Source organism: Gambusia affinis, linkage group LG04, assembly GCF_019740435.1.
Source record: "Gambusia affinis linkage group LG04, SWU_Gaff_1.0, whole genome shotgun sequence".
Taxonomy (NCBI): Eukaryota; Metazoa; Chordata; class Actinopteri; order Cyprinodontiformes; family Poeciliidae; genus Gambusia; species Gambusia affinis.
In genome coordinates this window covers 885,001-890,780 of record NC_057871.1, presented here as the reverse complement: position 1 = coordinate 890,780, position 5,780 = coordinate 885,001, and positions in this window count along the sequence as shown.

Sequence of the window (5,780 nt, the reverse complement as noted above, 5' to 3'; positions counted from 1 at the left end):
TGATGGTGTTTATGTTCCAAAGCTACACACACACACACACACACACACACACGCACACACACACACACACACACACACACACACACACAGAAACAAACAAACAAACAAACACACACACACACACACACACACACACACACACGCTGTCCAGGTAACTGGATTGTTTGTAGTTTTTTTTCAGGGGAAACCGGATCGCCCGAAGAAAACCCAAGTTTGGAGGTCGGAGCCAACAGTGGATCCTGGTTCTGCTGATCCTGGTGTTTAATCCGTTGTTGTTTGGACCGATGGTTTAGGTTTGTACTGTAGGTGTTTTAGGTTTTCAGTTCAATGTGCTTCAGTTCCTCATCAGATGTTTGGTGTAGCATCAGAGAGTCTGTGATGATCTCATGTCTGTTGAATAAATCTGTGGATTTCTCTAAATTTATCCAGCCTGCTTTGACAGCCCCACGTACTCGGCCCGGTTTGGCCTTGGTGAAACGGATCGTGTCAAGCATCAAGCCTGGTTTTATCTCTCATCCCAGATTTCTGAATCCAACTTTCGTGATCCAGACCTGTTATTTTTCTGGGGCTCACTGAACAGATGCTTTATGAAACTAAACATCTTGATGGGTTCAGGAGACGTTTTCTGATACAAGACAGAATGGCCTGGTCCGTTGGAGGCTGCCCTAGATCCAGCAGAACCAGGAGGCTCTCTGGGTGGTCCCACCTCTTACAGAGGTCTTTGTAGATGACTTGGTCCAGGCTTTTAATCTTCTCTGGAGACAGGTCATCGAGACCTGCCTTAACCTGAGCCCAGAGGTTCTGGGACAGACGCTCACAGATGGCATGATACTGCTGCCTCGGGTAGCACTGCCCGGACTTCTCAATGATCTTCCAAATCAGCTCACCAATAAGTATCTTGACAGCCAACTCTTTTTCGCTTACCTCAGTTTCTTCGACTGAAGTTGAGGTTTCAGTCGAAAAATCTGAAGGGGAAAATGAAAGCTGCTTTTCTTCTCCCTCTGCAGTTTCCTGCAGGTTTTCTTGCTGCTGGCTGTGAGGCATCGGAGTCATCGGAGCCATCGGAGCCATCGGAGTCATCGGCCACCAGTCAACGTCCTCTGGGATCTGCGCTGTTGAATCAGAATCCTGCTCAGAGTTGAACCTTGCTTCATCTTCTGCAGCGTTGTTTCCACTGCTGTTGTCTTCAGATGGGATGAACTCCTCACATTCTGGCCCTCTCTGCCTGAAGAGCTTGGAGAAGTTTTGACCCACAGCTGAGAAAAACCGTGTGAGGAAAGGTTTCTCCACAGGTCTTACAAGATGTTTCAAGAAACAGGACACGACTGCACTGTCAAAAGTTGCCGTTTCTAACAGCATTAGAGCTCTCAGATCACCTGGACACCTCAATGCTTTGCAGATGCTGTTGTAGATTTTCTTGTAAAGTTTTAAGGCTCTTTCTGGGTCGATATGAACGTCTTCCTTCTGAACTTCAGCCCAGATTTTGTCTACGAGACGTCTGTGTGTGGCTTGAGTGTCTGGAAAAGAGATGCTGATGTTCCTGTTGGACGCTTTAATGAGCTGAGAAATCAGCTCGAGCACCAGGTTGCTCACTGCAGTCTTCTTTTCTTGCTCTTGAAAATCTGCAGCCAGTTGCTGCATTTCACATGAGGGAATGTATGACAGAGTTTCAGGCCTGATGGACTCAACAGACGGACACGGCGGAGGCTGTAAGTTTTCTACCAGAGTAACTTTGACTGGCTGATCATCGGATATAAATTCTCGTACAGACGTTTCCTCTGAAACTTCGCCCTTGGATGCACTTTTCTCCAAATAAGGGATGTTTTCATCCTTGTTCACAGAAGAGGATCTGTCTGTCAGTGAGACGTCTGAGTCTTTATCTGCAGGAGTAAACCGTTCTCCAGGAGGGTGTGCAGAGCTTTTGTCCTCTGGGCTTTCTGGTACACTTGATGGTGTAACCGTAGATGAATGTCTGTGAAAACATTTAGTGAAAAACTTTTTGATTTTCCTCTTCAGACCTTTGACCTTTGGTCTGGATTTTGGTCTGATAGCTGGGGAAGACGTTTGGCTCTGGTTCCTGAGTTCTTCGCTGCCATCTGAAGGCGCCTCGGGTTGAACTGTTTCCTGTTCCCCACAGTCAGCCTGGTTTCCTGGGCAGCTCTTCAGGGAAACCGTCCTGGCAGACTTGACCCGCTGTCTGTCCACTAGCTGAAAAAGTGAAATCCTCTTGCTCCTGGGCAGAGATTTGCACATCAATGAAAAGAGCTCTTGTATCACAGCAGTGGCTTTTCGAACCACCGCATCCTTTCTATACATGTCACTTATCTTCTGTATGTAATTCTCTGCAGAATCCTCGTCTTCAGGGGGGAACTTTGATTTGACCTTCTCCGTCACGTATTCGACAATCAACCTGTTTAAATTCTCAGTGCTCTCAGTTCGGACCTCTTGTTTGATCTTCATGCTTTGTGCGAAAGCTTCAGTGACGATGTTGCCCACAACGTCTTCCACCATCTCACGCGTGAATTCTTCACGCTGGACTTTCTCCAGAACCGACGCCACGAAGAGCTCCATGGTGTCTCCCACAAGCTGAGCCAGCTTGCAGTTGGTGCTCCGATCTGGGGTTCCTGAAGCCAAACTGATCCATTGCTCTAGTGAGAGGTCACTGAAGAAGCTGTCGACGGCGGGTTTCACGGTCTGCGTGGTGATCACCTGGTTCTGCTCTGAAGGGAAACTCATGGCTGTTTCTGTAAAATCACTTCTCTGTGTTCACTTACAACTGAAAGCTGAAGAGAACCAGTGAACTGAAGTAGCTGCTGTCTGTGTGACGTCGATTCACACGTCACAGAGATCAAAGAAGCTTGTTACAACGGCTAACAATCTGTATGTGGGCGGGGCTTAGCGCTTTTTCTGGCGGGAAAACGTCACGGTTTTTCAGTTTGTTTTAAAGATAATCAGGGAAAATGATCCATAACAGGTCGGAATGTCGGAGGTTTAGCAGAATCACAGGAAATAAAAACACAACAGATCTGCAGAATAGATATTCATCTCTGACATTTATGAATAAACGCCACTTAAGAGCAGTAGTTTAGCTTTAGTAAATATTTACATTCATTTTACACCAGTCCTAGTTTGTACTTTATGGAGGAAGGTAAAAAATAATCTATTTATTCCTTCTGACTTTTACGTATTTTTCTCTCATTACAAATATCTGGTTATTCTTCATGGAGTCATGCAGTGCCCATAAGCCGCCACTGGATGGCGCTGTTTCACTTTCCACAGATTTAACGGCGTTTGTTTGTGAAAAGCTGAACTTCAACAGCCGAGTGAAGAAGGTGGAAAAGTTTTACTGCACAGGGATCCATTTTAGTTTTAACTGTCATGATTACGTTTTTCAGCTGATGAAAATCCAAAAGGTCTGAAAAAGTAACATCAGAACTACAGCAGCTAACGTACCCAAGCATGCTAATACTGGAAAGTTGAGTGGAAGAAAAATGGCAAAAGGAAAAAAGGAGTGAGCTGTTTAGTGATCCAAAGTTTTCTTTTCACAAAATAAAGTTTTTATTTGTAAATAAAGGTTCCAAAGGAAGAGAGGAGAGGATCCGGACCCAGTCCAGTCAGAGATGATCTCAGTCGCCATGACAACTGCTGGTTCTGGTCCACTGGGTTCTGAAGTCCACAGTCAACGCAGCGTCTACCAGAACCTTCAGAGACCTTCATGCTTCCTTCTGCTCACAAACATTACTGAGAGGCTGATCTGGTGCCCAAAGTACCAACATTTCTTTGGTCACCATGGCAACAGTGGTACCCCCTTCCCGACCCGAACCCCAAGAGGCTCCATGGGAGACGATGAGACACCAGGACCAAGAACACAGGTGAGGCATAACCTGATACCGACGTGATTCTGAAAGGAAAATGGTTTTATTCAGATATGTGGACGGATCAGAACCTGAAACCTGGATCAAAACTTTACAATGTAAAACTTATGAACCCATCTGACAGGCTTACTGAGGAAGAGGAGTTTTCTGTTCATCAGGTAGAGGTCATTTTCAGCAACAAGGCAAATAAAAATGTTTTACAGGAATTAAAAGAAAATAAACCAAAGAGCAAAAGAAGAAAAATAATCTAATGTTGATCTAAAGTCTGTAAACCAGGAGCTCCTGTTCAGGGTCCTCTGGTCGAATCATTTCTGGGTCAGTAAAACAAAGATTAGTCTTTAAAAACAAAGACTTTCCTCTTAAGGACATTATTTATATCAATAAGGTCTGAAATAAGGTTCTTTTAAAACCTAAAATTAGGTTCTAAATTTCTAATAGGTATTCCAGATCGGAATATTTATTCCAATATTCCGATCTCCGTCCTAGGTCCAGATCGTTCTGCCTGCAGAACAAAGACCGTCTGACCCGAGGTCTGCTGAAAAACCCAACAGCTGCATCATCATCACACTCTGATCATCAGCAGTGAAACGGGTCAGAACCTGAGGTCAGAGGTCAACAGGTGCTCACATCCTGCGGTGTGACCAGTGGAAATAAAACACGCGACTCACAGAATCACTGCGGCGCAGAAAGAAACCCGAGTTCATGTTGCCAGCAGGGGGCGACACCTGACTACAACAGCGTCTGCCTCCGTTTTCCATTGAAGGATCAGTTTGTAAATCGTGTTTCATTTACTTATATCTGATGTTTATGTAGGGCAGTAGCTTAAATATATCAGTGGATGTCACCAAAATGTTAGATTTGTTCTTTGAGTTATGGAAATTGGTAAAGTGTGTCCGTTAAAGAACGCCGTACTCGGCGTCCGTTACGGTGCGCTGGCAGTACAACGGTCAGTATTTGCTGTGAATTCTGAAGGTAAGCAATACTGACCGCCAGCTCCTCAATGTAGCCAAATGTTACTTTTAATGTCCAAATAGTTAGTTTTGTATCGTTTTGTCTTTTTCTTCTTTTTATGTTGACACGGCAGTATTTGCTGTGAATTCTGGAGGCGAAGCCGCTGCGCTGTCGGGTGGCCGAGTGGACGATCTGAACCACGATCGCAGCCCGTGTGTGTCCGATTCCTGCCTCGGGTTTCCTTCCGACAACAATTGGGGAAAAACACAGTGCAGAGTCTGGGGAACAGCGAGGTCTCATCCCACACTTAAAGGGTTACATCTTTGGTGCCGTGACCCGGATCGTGGTGCTTCAAGATCACCTAGGCAACAACGCCAGCAGCCCGGTTACCCAACGGTTTCGTTCTGGCAGTTTGTTGAGTGTACGACAGTTTGAGTTAGTGTGTGAAGCTGAAGCTGCAACATATTATTTTAGTGTCATTTTTTTTGCACTGTTTAAGGTAAAAAAAAAAAAAAATAAAAAAAAAAAATAATAATAATAATAATAATAATAATAATTAAAATAAAACTGTGTGATGTGTCAGTGAAATGGCTAGCATGTACTCCATTAAGTGGAATTTTCTAAGTGTTTTACTGCTTTTCTGGCTTTAGCTTTCTCCCACAGCTTCCGTCCTCTTATTATCTTTTGTTGAGTGTCTTCAGTTCCCACTACTTGTGACTCACAGGAAAATCTCTTTGGGGGTTTTCGATTCCTCTGCATGTTCCTTCTAAGAGCACTGGGTCCAGGGGCTGCAGTGATACTCCCATCTGTTACATGTTGCGTCCACCCTTTAAATTTTCTGTCTGGTATATTCACTCCATCCATTTCAGGCTGCTCAACCTGTTTATTTGTTGTCTCGCCTTCGACTTCCTCCACAATTTCCTCCAACTTTTCGGGCTCTGAGTGCCCCATCCC